General features: G+C 37.4%; 1 protein-coding gene and 1 long non-coding RNA gene across 2 annotated transcripts in view; one reads left to right on the top strand and one right to left on the bottom strand.

Moving 5' to 3' along the window:
* KCNH5 (potassium voltage-gated channel subfamily H member 5) overlaps nucleotides 1–13,495 on the top strand; it is a 275,213-nt gene that overhangs the window by 236,356 nt on the left and 25,362 nt on the right. The window lies entirely within an intron of this gene.
* The window catches only part of LOC144320705 (uncharacterized), a 60,433-nt gene that overhangs the window by 42,399 nt on the left and 4,539 nt on the right, over nucleotides 1–13,495 (bottom strand). The window lies entirely within an intron of this gene.

The raw sequence follows: 13,495 nt of genomic DNA, 5'->3' as shown, positions 1-13,495 counted from the left end.
TCAGGGAGAAATGGTTTCCTGGTTTCTCCCACCTTCCTTCATTTTCTTGTTGTTACACCTTCTGCCCAACAGTCTTTTGGATTAGAGGTGTTCTGAAAGCTGTGTTTTACTTGAATTTTTTCTAAAATTCTGATTCTCAAGCTCCTGGTAATAAGCATATGGTGTAGAAAGAAAGTCCCTGATGTTTTAGACATTTTGAATCTGAGGAGGTTTTCTCAGAGGCCTTTGAAAGATTGCTTGGGTGAGTGATTGACCATGATTGCTGACCAAAGTGTGAAGACCGGTGCCATTGTCAAGGAAAGTAAGGTTTCATTCAATTATTCTACTTGTTACTTCAGAATATATAAACTCATGTGGTTATACTTGCTTTCCCAAAGATATGGCCAAGAAATGAAAAGCTCTTTTTACCATTGTTTAATATCCCAGACCATCATAATAAATTCTTTCTCTATCTCTATGTGTATGTGTGTGTGTGTGTGTGTGTGTGTCTGTAGATATATGTTTTTACTTGATTTGTTGTCAGTAAGTCTACTTAGCAATAGTCTAAGATTATCTGTGATAATATAGAAAAAAATATTGACTAGGAATTACAAAATCTATATTTTTAACCACAGTAACATTTCTTACTTTCTTCTTTCCTTGGGTGACCAACCACCTTAACCTCTTGTGCCTTAATTTGGTTATCTTTAAAACTAGAATAATTATAAGATCTGAAACTTCCATAACTCTTACAGTTTAGAAATGTACTGAAAATGCAATTTTTTATGTTACTTCTGGAAACAGATCATTGTCTCCATTTTATAAGTGAGAAAACCAAGTCCTACAGAAACAAAGAAACTTGCTAAGATCCCTCAATGTTAAGTGGCAAAGTAACAGTCCTAGAACCCAAACCCAAATCTTCAGAAAGTTGACTAATTTTTCATTTATGAATGTGTTTTCCAGAATTCAAGAAATTACTGTGAACAGTAAGTGAGGTAATAGCAGAAAGGTTTTTAAAAAAATCAATAGTTACACAAATGTAAATTAATATTTAATAAATTGTCTTCACCAAAGAAATCTTTCAATATTCTTTTCTCTTTAGTTCCTTGAGGTTAGAAGAGTTTAAAGTTTTTTAATATAAAAAAATTAATATGGAAACATATTTTTGGATGGCAGTTCAAGAACTTAATTATTGCTTTGTTGACTAGCCATTCCAAACCAGGACCAAGGCTAATTCTTGTCTTTTCTATGGGATAAAGTCCTAAGTACACATGGTGCTACACAACTAGCTTTCTCTTCCTGGATAAGAGGGCTTTCTTTCAAAACCTACCCATTCAGCAAATTTCTAGTGACTTCCACAGCTGTGCTCAGGAGAAACATTAGCCATTGTTAAACAAATACCTGTTATTGCTTACCTTGAAGCTACCAAGAATTGTCCATGTGAAGAAACAATTTCTTTGCAAATCGAGCCCTGCCATTCAAAGTTTCTGTCCTTGTGATTTTTGATAATGGCCTCATATTTGAACAACTCTATTTCCTTTGACTGCGATACCCGGTGCATATACCCTATTCTTCCAGTGGCAGTCTCTTAGGCTTTTCATTGTGTCTTACCTACTGTGGATGGCTGCTTAGCTCCTCATGATGCTCCCCAATATGTGAATTTCATGTATATCACATATACATGAAATATGCCCTCCAAATTTGGTGGAAATTATTCTGTTTTTGTGTGATGTGGTGGTAGATTGAAACAGATAATTTGATTTATATAAATTTAGAAAAATAAGACTGCAAGTTGGTAAGTTGTAAGTTCTAAGTTCAGTTTGGGTGGTCTGGCACTTGAGCTACCAGTATGGCTTCACAATGGAATACAGAACTTACTAAAGACAAAGAGATTGCTATAGATTGAATGTGTCCCCAGACCCCCAAAATTCATATGTTGAAATTCTAACCCTAAGATGGAGGTATGAGGAGGAAAGGCTTTTGGGAGGTAATTAGGTCATAAGACCAGAGCCCTAATGAATAGGATTAGTGCCTTTATAAAAGTAGGCCTGGGAAAGATCCCTTTGCCCTATATACCCTATGAGGCCACAGAGAAAAGCTGCCCTCTATGAAACAGAAAACAGCCCTTCACCAGACATGAATCTGCTGCATGTATCTTGGTCTCCTTAGCCTACAGAATGGGAAAAAATAAATTTCTGCTATTGATAAGCCACTCAGTTTATGATATTTTGTTATAATAGTTCAAAAAGACTAACAGATCCACATCCAAAAAACAAATATGTGTTGAGTGACTACTATGTGACAAAAAGTTGCCATGGAATAAAAAATAATAATAAATGAAGTGAGAACACTCTTTTTAGCAGTAATTTCATTCTGGGAATTAAACTGCCAAGATATAGGGTGGAATTGAATGGAACACATCCAGAGATTTGATTTTCTGTGGACACAGGCAACATACCAAATATAGGTGGTAAGGGGCCATGCCAGCCTCCAGCTGGACACCTGCAAGTAAAGGCAAGTTTGTGTTTTGAGACTGATTCCTAACTTTCACCTACCTTGATAGATGAAGCAGGAAATCTTGGAGGGCTGCAAGCAGTGTTTTTCCACTCAGGCTGCATGTTACAATCATTTCTGGAGCTTTGAAAAAAAGTCTGATGCTGAGCCTCACCCTACAGATTCTAATTTAAATTGGTTTGGAACAAGGCATAGGTATCTTTTTTTTTTTTTTTTTTTTTAATGTTCTCAGAGTGATTTTAATGTGCAGCCAAGATTGAAAACTAATTGTACTAGATTAGTGGTTCTAAACTGTGTGGAAGAGTCACCTGGGGTGGTGGTGGGTGGTGGGGAATAAGGGAGGTGGTTGGTTAAAATTTAGATTCATGAGACTGGCTTTCAAAGATTCTGATTTGGTCTGAAGTGGGACCCTGGAATCTACACTAAATGATTATAATTTGGATGCTTCATGTAAAACACTTTGAGAGGGGCACCTGGGTGGCTCAGTAGCTGAGTGTCTGCCTTTTGCTCAGGTCATGATCTCAGGGTTCTGGGATCAAGTTCCACATTAGGCTCCCCATGGGGAGCCCACTTTTCCTTCTGCTTATATCTCTGCCTCTCTCTATGTGTCTCTCATGAATAAATTAAAATCTTAAAAAAAAGAAAATACTTTGAGGAACACCACTTGTGAGCTTTAAATATTTGTAATCTCATTGGCTGTTTTGTGGGAACCAGACTAGAGATTTTAATTCACTAAAAATGAGTATCTAAACTCATCTTTCTCAGAGAGCTAAACTAATGTAGCAGTTTATTCCTTCTTATTTTTAAAAAATTTCTTGCCCTTCTTCCTCATCTATAAAATTAGATATTTGCTGTGCAAGAGCTTTTCACCTTTTTAAAAAAGATTTTTAAATATTTATTTATTCATGAGAGACTCAGAGAGAAAGAGAGGTGATACATAGGCAGAGGGGGAAGTAGGCTTCCCTCAAGGAGCCTGATGTGGGTGGGACTCACTCCAGACCCCAGGATCACACAGTGAGCCAAAGGCAGATGCTCAACCGCTGAGCCCCCAGGCATCTCATCACCTTTTCAACATAGGCTCAGTCTATGAAATCTTTAAGAGTTTCTACTTTCAGTTTTCATAAAAATTTAATTGAATTATTTTTATTCACTTTATTTAGGATTTTTGCTCAACTCATTTTTATGTTAACTTATTTCTATTAAAGCCTGATAATAAAACCTAAAAGAAATGAGGATCATTCATAAATCTCAAATTAGCTGAGTCATATACTATAAGGTACCTTGTACTGTTTTGCTGCTTATGACATTAGCTATGCTAAAACTTCTAAAATATGCTGTACACTCTTCATGCCACCAATTTCAAGATGTTATTTTATTTAATCCTACCAAGACTTGGAAGAGGATATTACCATTCCATTTTATAATCCAGAAAACTGAGATCTGTAGAGGTTAAGATTAAGTCGAGCCCCAATGGAATTTACACCCCAATGGTCTCACTTCGAGGCTAGTGGTCTTTTCTTATACTAAATTTGTCCTTGGCTACAGAAAACTTTTGCAGAATTAGCAACTTACAGTGCTTTTCATCTAAACCACGAATGCTATTCTGTCTTTGCATAGATATTTATTAAAACACAATTATAGGGGCACCTGGGTGGCTCAGTGGTTGAGCATTTGCCTTTGGCTCAGGGCATGATCCTGGGGTCCTGCATCAGGTTCCCTGCACGGAGCCTGCTTCTCCCTCTGCCTATGTCTCTGCCTCTCTCTCTGTGTCTCTCAGGAATAAATGAATAAAATCTTAAAGAAAACCCAAACACACAATTGTAGAGACTGTTGTAAAATAGAAGCCAAAACCAAAACTGCCTAAAATTTTTAGCCAAAAGTTTCTTTCCCACATTCTCTTTCTCTGAAAATACATTTAAAAAAATCATTCTAAGTAAGCTGCAACTACCACCCATGTGGGTGCATCCTCTCCAGGCGTATGGTACCACTGGGTGAGGGGAAGGCATTAAAACTCAGATCCTACAAGATAGCAAAAGAGATGCCAGAGCTTTTACAATCTAAAATATGGATGTCAATCTTAATTTCAACTGAAAGTTGGCTTGGTATGTTCAGTTCGTTAAAAGAATTGAATCATGGTGTGCTAGCAGTTCACTATCTCCCAGCAGCCTATATTCCACTATCTACAGAGCCTGCATCACATTAGAAGGTCACTCCATCTGCATTATCCTGAGCTTTCCCTGAAAACTTTTTTTTCTATCCCAATCTAGCCTATTAGTAGAGCAGCTCCTTGTATTGTCAATCATCCTCTTCATCTGAAAATATAATACAGTCTTTTTTTTCCTCCTACATCTTAAGCACTAAGTATCCTAAAAAGTTCTTAAGGAATAGATGCAAACCACATCATCTATCAGGATATTTGTTTTGCTGGGAAAGCTCTATCATGAATCTTATTTACCTGACAGTCGATATAGTTATATAAGATTATAATGCCCTTAAAAATGTAACAGGGATGTCTTTTTACATGTATAAGCATTTTCCTTTTTTTTCATACTCAAAGAAATCAAGGCATATGTTTAAATGACTTCTACTTAAAAATAAGATGTATCTGGAAATGAGCAGATTAAATTTAGTTGAGTAAGTAAAGGAAGCCAGAAATGAGACTATTAACAGCTTCCCAGGAGTTCTTTGTTTACATTGCTGCACGGAGGGCTCATTGGTCTATATTGCTGTAAAGAGACAAGGGGAAGGCTTTACATGTTAGTGGATATTAATTCCATTTTTAGTATTATCCAAAAGTGATTCCTTGACACTAAATAATCAGCTATGATGTAGAGTTGACTAAGCTTCATTTTCATCTCCATATTAAATATCTTTTATTTGATGCAGTTTGTCAAAATATATGAATAATGAGATAAGCTTAATAAAAATAAACAAAGGAAGAAAATCAGAATGAAATGCAAACCTAGGGATGTTATCCATTTGGGATTATATCTCTTTATTGTCCTGTTCTTCTCTGAACTAGAACAGGAAGTCTTTTTCAGAGTGGGGCTCAAGCAAGGGGGGCAAACCTGGGTGTCATGTTAGAAAGTCAGCACGGGGCAAAATGGGACAGGGTTTAGTGAGCAAGAGGAGCGCAACAGATGAAATAGTAGCCGGGCTCCCTGTATCTGACCAGCTAGGCAAGAAATACAATTGTATTATTGTTACTGAGTTTCTGAGATTAGATAAGACAAACACACATACACCCAAGGATGGACAATGGACAGATGGAAGATAATGCTAAGAACTGTGTGTTTCTATAGCAAAAGTACTCTCATAGTCCATAATGTCAATGGATGACATTGACACCTTTTTATACTATGGCCACATGGTTGTTTAACAAATGTGTTGATATTGTTCTCCATTCTGTCACAGGGTAACTCCTGCTAGCTCTTTATTCTCCTGTTGGTTTAACCAGATCTAGCTTGTTTAAATGTTGATGTCTGGGAATGGAAAGCAGTTTAACTACTTATATGGCCTGTTCATCTGTTAAGAGAAAGGATTCTTGATGCTGCTGATTCAGATGTTAAAACATTCCCAACCCACCCCTCCAAAAAGGCCATCTTACTTTGCTAAAAGGTTTACATTTAATTATGTTCTATGTTTAGAGGCTATTATAAAATACCATTAAACTGTTGTTGTAAATCAAAGATAATGTTCTGTTGGCAATCCCTGAGATATGAAGCAAACTTTTGCTTCAATTCTTCAAGCTACCTGCAGGTTTATATGACAAAGAGGAACACTCAAATCCCATGCCCTGGGTCTACAGGAACATAAATCTTTGTCCGGTTGTCATGTTCGTGAAGAACTTTCTCATATAAGCATTTTAAGTCTGCACAATAGTGCTGTGATTGCAGCTGCAAGACTTCGGGATTTATGGTTTCAATGGGTCTTAGAACTCCCTATCAAAAGTTTTCTCTGTTAAGTTGGCAAATGTCAATGTTCAATAGATAGTATCTTAGATGTTCTCCAACACATTGACAATTTCTTGTTTTTCAAATGCTGTGTTATCTCACCACTGACCTCAAAACTTTCCCTCTAAGAACTCCTAAATGCCCTGGCACAAAAAGGGAAAAAAATCCACACCCAAATAGTCTCATTGTTTTGACTAGTGATTCTGAGCCTGAGGTCCAAAGGCAGGCTTTGAAGAATTCTGTTAAACTTTTAAAATAAGATTTAAGGGATCCCTGGGTGGCGCAGCGGTTTGGCGCCTGCCTTTGGCCCGGGGCGCGATCCTGGAGACCCAGGATCGAATCCCACGTCGGGCTTCCGGTGCGTGGAGCCTGCTTCTCCCTCTGCCTGTGTCTCTGCCTCTCTCTCTCTCTCTCTCTCTCTGTGTGACTACAATAAATAAATAAATAAATAAATAAATAAATAAATAAATAAAAAGATTTAAAATGTTCGTGTCTTAGGCAATGTGTACTATAGAGGGAGGTATTTAAAGTTTATTAGATTTCCCCCAAAATATGTAACCCTCAAAAAATTGAACACTTTTTCAGATTTAATTGATAAGAAATACCATGCACCACTTTCTTAGACTATGCGCCACAATATAATTTTGCCAGTGACATTATTAATTTCCACAGGTTAAAGATGACTCCTGAATAATCATGTTGCCCTTTAACCCTACTTACAGATAAAGTCATCACAAATCTGTCTAAATTCTTTTTGAAACTTTTGCTGCTCCTGGTCAAGTTACTTCCTCTACCTAGCATGCCCTAACATCCTCTTCACACTTCTCTTCCTACTGAAGTCCTTTATGACCTAACAAAATAGCAGTGTTTCTAAGAACTTTTTCAGATGCCCTCAGTCAATTTCCCTCTTTCACAATGTACATTTTGTTTGTGCATGCCTTTTATTGAAGAGCCTCTTATACTTTGATTTGTATTGAGGTTCTATATGGCTGTACATTCCTAAGTAGATTGCAAATTCTTATGAAGGAGAGAGAGACCCGGTTTTGTTTATCATTGCTCATTCCATTAGGCACAATGCTTGGCCCTCAATAGATGCTTAAGAAATGCTTCCTGTTTACCTGTTTGATGAATGTGAAGTTGATCCGAGACATCCTAAGTATGATCATGGGATCTGATAGGGAGATGGACACACACTATGCATTATTCATAGACTACTTAGTTGGCAGAAACATTATTAGCATGTATAAATCATAGTGGGCAAGGTAAGTTTAAGAAACCATAGTATATTTTTAAAATTTTCTCTTTCCTTTTTGAAATGAAGTGATACACTCTCAGTAAATAATGCTGACTCTCATTCACTTATAATGAGCTCTCTGTGGCATCAAGAAGGCTTGAATGCCCTGGGTATTTTGCTATATACTCAAATATGTTCAGTAACTCTTAGCAAGTAATAGCTAGTAGTAATGAGCATTGCGCTTCACAGTGCCCACTTTTTAAAAATCTTCAAGCAGTGCTGACAGGGATTCCTTTTACTTTTATTTTTTAGAATCTATTTTCAGGAAGTCTTACTTCTCAACAATTAAGAATGTCATCTTTTATTAATTACCTCTTAACACACAGAGTCACTTCCATTCTATAAAACTCTGAATAGATTTATTTTAATAATAGCTAATATTTATATAACACTGTAAAGATTATAGACATAATTTTATATGCATCATCCAAGTTGACTCTCAGAATAACACTGCGAGGTAGACAAAGGAGATTTTATCCTTTTCACAGGTGAATAAATAGACTCAGAAGCTCTTTATTGCAGGCCATTTACTCCAGGCCATTTACCCCTGGTAAGTGATTTGGGGAGGGGGGTAAAGGACCCGCGATTCTTTCTTCAGTGGCATTCGGTATTCATTCTACCACTTTGTGCTATCTCTAAGGTACATGATAATTTATTCACTCAACAGATATACTTTATGCATTTTTTATGTGCCAGATTCTGTTGTTCTAGGCACTCGGCATACCTCAGTGAACAGATATCAAGTCTTTGTTAAGACTAAGTTCATGTTAGGAAAACAACAACAACAAAAATAAATACTGTCTACAGTATATTATTAGATGATGATGATTACTGTGGAGGAGAATCAAGCAGGGGAAGTTGGTGTAGCATTTACAGGGGGCTGCAATGCAATTGTATAGAGGATAGGCAGGCCTTCTCAACAAAGGAATGCTTAAGCACAGACCTGGAAGAGAGGGCTAGGCTTACGGATCTTTAGGGGGTACATGCAGAGGAAACAGCAAGTGGAAAGGCCCCCAAATAAGGGTTTTCTTAGTGTGTTTGAGGGAAGAAAGGAGGCCAGTGGGGCTGGGCTGTGGTAAGCAAAGGAGAAAATAGTGGGAGATAAGGTCAAAAGATGAAGAGTCATGGAGTCCACTGCAGGGACTTTGGTTTCTTTTCTGAATATAATGGGAAGACATTGAAGGATTTTGACTAGAAGAGGAATATGACAAGATGTGTATTTTAAAGGCTTCACTCTTGTTTCCATTTTGTATATTGAGAATAGATTCCTGGGGTTGAGGGCAGGGTAGAGAGGGAGAAGAGAAGAAGAGACCAGTGAGGAGGCTATTGCAAGGACCCAAGCACTGGTGGCTGCCCTGCTTTGCAAAGGCACAGTTCTGGAGGCCCAAACCCTGAAATCAAGGTGTCAGTAGGGCTGTACAGTGTCTTGCCTCTTCTAGCTTCTGGTGTTGGCCATCAATCACTGGTGTTCCTTGGCTTACAGATGCATCACTCCAGGCAAATGGCCATCTCCTCCCTGCGTGTCTTCACAACTTTCCACTGTGTATGTCTTTCTCTGTCTAAATTTCACTTGTGTATGAGGACATCAGTCATACTGGATTAGGATCAGTCCTAAAGACCTCATTTTAACTTGATTACCTCTGTAAAGACTCTATTTCAAAATGAAGTCACATTCTGAGGTACTAGGGCTTAGTGCTTCAGCATATCTTTTTGATAGACATAATTCAACCTGTAACAGTGGCTTAGAGTAGAATGGTATGAGTAGAAATAATGAACAACAGTATTTACTGACTGTGTGTGTGTGTGTGTGTGTGTGTGTGTGTGTATTTACAATATATACTATAGCACAGTGACTATTACAAGTGCTTATTAGTAGCTCTGATTATTTTGTTGTTAAAATTATTATCATGGTCAGATGATCACAGTACCAACAATATTTGTTTGAATCACAACAAGTCCATGTTTCCTTAGGTAATGTGTGAAAAAATGGTATCAGTAAAATTGAGAGACCTCAGGCATCAAATCTCTCTCCCCATTTTAAGGGTTTCTAGGGTAACCCCTATGGTCCTGAGTAGTCCTGCCTCACTATTCTTCACTGCCTGCTTTGCCCTATAAGTCGGGTCACTATCACTCCTGTGCCCACCCAAATCACTTCCTGATTATAACTGCAGCTCCATCATTCCTGTCACCTCTTTATGTCACCAACATTGATTTGATTATACCAAATCTTTTTGGTACCTCAGTCTTTGTACTATAAAATCATTCTCTCACTTTCAAGATTGGGCATCATTAATCTTTATTTCCTGCAAGACCCCTAATAGGATCTCAGATCTAGGGATTGGATATCAACTCCAACACATGTTGGCAAGCTATCTTCCTCAGTGTTAAGGCATATAAATCCAGCCTGGTCTGCTCCAAGGACTTGTATGCATTTGTCTTGATTTCAAGTGAGCACATTGTATATGCTGGCATATTGCTGCAGCATACAATATATCAGTTTATGGCTTGGAAAGCTGTAATGTATCAGAATACTAATTTTTTATGGATATTCAAACACTTTAATGTTTATTTTCTAAGTAATGACACAGAGATTAAGGAGTAACAAGAGGTTTGTTATTATTAATAGTTACTTTTAATTTATAAAAATTGCTGTTAAATATTTGCTTTAATTCAGCAAACTGTGCTTTGTAATTGTAAGAAGATGACCAGGTCCTCTTCCCTGCCTCAGAGCACTTTAGGTTTAATGAGGTAGAGAGAGATGCTAACAGATAATTTTAATCTACTTTAAATTCTTTGAGAGATTTGAAGGTATTCTGGGAGCCTAAGTGTGGATCCTTTGAAGCAGAAGGACAAGTGGGAAAGGCATAATGCCAGCAGACAAGGGGGAGGTGGGGTAATAGAGGCAAGGAGACAGACTTCCTGGGAAAGAGTGGTACCAGGCTAAAAACTAAAGACACAATCAAACAACATAGTCAAGAGCATTTTGGCAAGAAAGACTGAGTTCAGAAGCCATGGAGGCATAGCATATTATGATTGAACTAGACCCTAAAACAGTTTGGTATCAATGAAACATAAAGCACAAAGCATGATAGTTTCAGCTGCTGAGACTGAGGATATAGGTAAGGGACAGGGCAGGAAGAAAGCACCTATGTGTCTTGAAAGAGCTCAAACTAGAGCTCTTTAAGGATATTAAACAGTGGAATGACATGGTCATATTTTCACTTTAGAAATTTCTCTTCAGTGCAAATATGAATGATAATTTTCAAAGAATCATGACTAGAAGCTGATATGGTAGGGGGTGGGGAAGAGAAAGACCAGGATGGAGCTATTATCCTAGAAGAAAACAGAAGGAGCAACAGTTCTGAGGCATAGTAATATAATGATTTGAGTATTGGCTGTGCTGAGTTTGAAGTGTCATCAGAATATGCAGATAGTTGTGTCAACATGCAGATAGCTAGATTTGGACAGTGTTGGGTATGCTTAATGTCTTGAGAGTGGAGGACTTCACTTAGGAAAAGCATATTAATATGAAAGGAACATTGGGCCAAGGACTGAACTATGGGGAGCACCAGTGTTTGAAGAGTTAATAGTAAGAAAAGTCCATTAGTGAGATATAAAGGGAGAACAATGAGGGTATCATGCATGCTAGGGAAGAATGGAGTGGCCAACAGTATAAAATATAGAAAAAAAATGTACAGTATAGACTGACCACTGCATTTGTATATGTGGGGATCGATAATAGTGGCCAGACAGAAACAAGATAGTTTCAGTGCAGGGATAGTGAGACAAAAGCTAAGTTGTGTGGGTTGGTTACTGAATAAGAAATATGTAAGTTATATTATATTATATTATATTATATTATATTATATTATATTATACTATACTATATTATATGCTATTCTTTCAAGAAAATTGTATCAGCCTGGGACCCAGCAGGAGACAAAGGGGAGACTCTTACTGGATAATTTAAAGAGGCTAAATAGAAGGCTTATATATAAAGTGGGCAACTGTTACAATTTCTTTATATAAGAAATAGTACTACCTATGGGCTAGTTATAGCACACCATTACCGTCCATTGGCCAAAAGAGATAAGATGAAGAAGAAGGTAAGGAGGCAAAGGGGGGAGAGAGACAGACAGACTGTATCAAGAAAGCTGCCTGACAAGAGCTGTGACCTGGAATTAAGGAATTAAGCCAGCCCGTGGTGGCACCTCAAGGAGCTAGAATAAAAAGACCCTGATTCTTCAGTCTCCTTCCTTTGTTATATGCCCTTCTAATGCTGCTCATTGACCACACCAACTAGAAGCAAGGCAGCAAGTAAGCCCATTGATGTAGTCATAGGCCAACATCCAGGTCAGGTAGAGAAGAGTGGGCGTAGGTCTAGAAGGGTAAATAGGGTAGTCCAAAATTAGTTTGAGTAGAGCAGCAAGAAGATAAAATATTAGTTCAAGTGGCTGTGAAGTAAAAGAAAGGGGGTGAGTTTTGTGAAGTTTTTTCCCTTCCGCACCAGTATGGGAGAGATGAGCTAAAAGCTGAGGTAAAAAGTCAATAGATAAGAAGTCAAAGCTATTGGAGAATATAATTGATGGAGAAAAGTCCTGCATGATTCAGGTGACTGATAAAGTGAAGGGGTTGGCTTTAAACAGAAGGAAAAACATTTCATCTTCTCAGACTGGAAAGGAGAAGCATAGTTGTTTTGAATCTGTAGGTGATGAGGGGCCCAGAAGGGAAAGTCAAGAAATTGAGAGATCTGATCACTTTGTCTCAATTTTCCTAATAAAGAAGGCATGATCATCTGCTTAGGGTGGGAGGGTTGGAATGTGGGTGAATTGTGAGGAGAGTTATATTTCTCTGAAATGGTCACTGGGACTGGGGCAGGGCAGGCAGAAGGAGGAATTGACCAAGACAAGAAATGTCCACTGAAATCCCAGTTGATGTTGGAGATCCCGAGCTATCACTCATGACTGAGGGATTTTTTTCATTTAGTTATGGATGCACAGCAGCCTCAAGAGGATCATTTTATTTTCCTCCCCTTCTTTTGGGTGCTCTTTTTAAAAAAAGTATATTTGCAACATACTTAAACCCATAATAACAGTGGCTTTCTTAGAATTATTTAATAAAGTTTAGTTAAAATTTCTACAAGTATAATTAGCATTTTCATGCTCGGTACAACACATTTTTCCTGAAGGTTAAAGCAAGTGTCACATAGGCAGATAAATAGTTGAGATTTAAATTTCAGTAAAAAACTGTACCACATTTATATACTTATATTTCATGTGGAAACCATCTATTTGCTAAATCCACATAGCTCATAACAAGTTAATATTATGTTTCAAAAGGAAGAGAATGAATTGGATTATTGCAATGACATTTTCTTTTCATTTCTTTTGTTTTTTTTCCCATCAGTATGATTAGTGTTTTTTAAATGGCCAATTATATTTTCAGAGTTCTAAAAATTGTATTTTTTACAAATAAATTCGATGGAAAAATGATATTGTTAGAAAAGAGTGTCACATGCTATAGCTACTACCTACCCCTCCCCCCCCAATCTATACTGATTGTTTGTAACATAGTGAACTATGTTATTTATATTTATATTTATTTTTATTTTTATTTTTATATTTATATTTATAAATATGTTACTGAAGTACCACCCAATTGGAATTGTGACTTCGCAGCTTTACTCTACCAGCTTTTGACATGTGTGTCCTTGTGTGGGGGGGATGAAGTCTGCCTCCAGGTAAAGACAGATTTT

This window comes from Canis aureus, chromosome 9 (genome assembly GCF_053574225.1).
Source record: "Canis aureus isolate CA01 chromosome 9, VMU_Caureus_v.1.0, whole genome shotgun sequence".
In the NCBI taxonomy this organism is placed as follows: domain Eukaryota; kingdom Metazoa; phylum Chordata; class Mammalia; order Carnivora; family Canidae; genus Canis; species Canis aureus.
The sequence above is the reverse complement of the archived record's forward strand: the minus strand, read 5'-3'. Positions and strand labels throughout refer to the sequence as shown.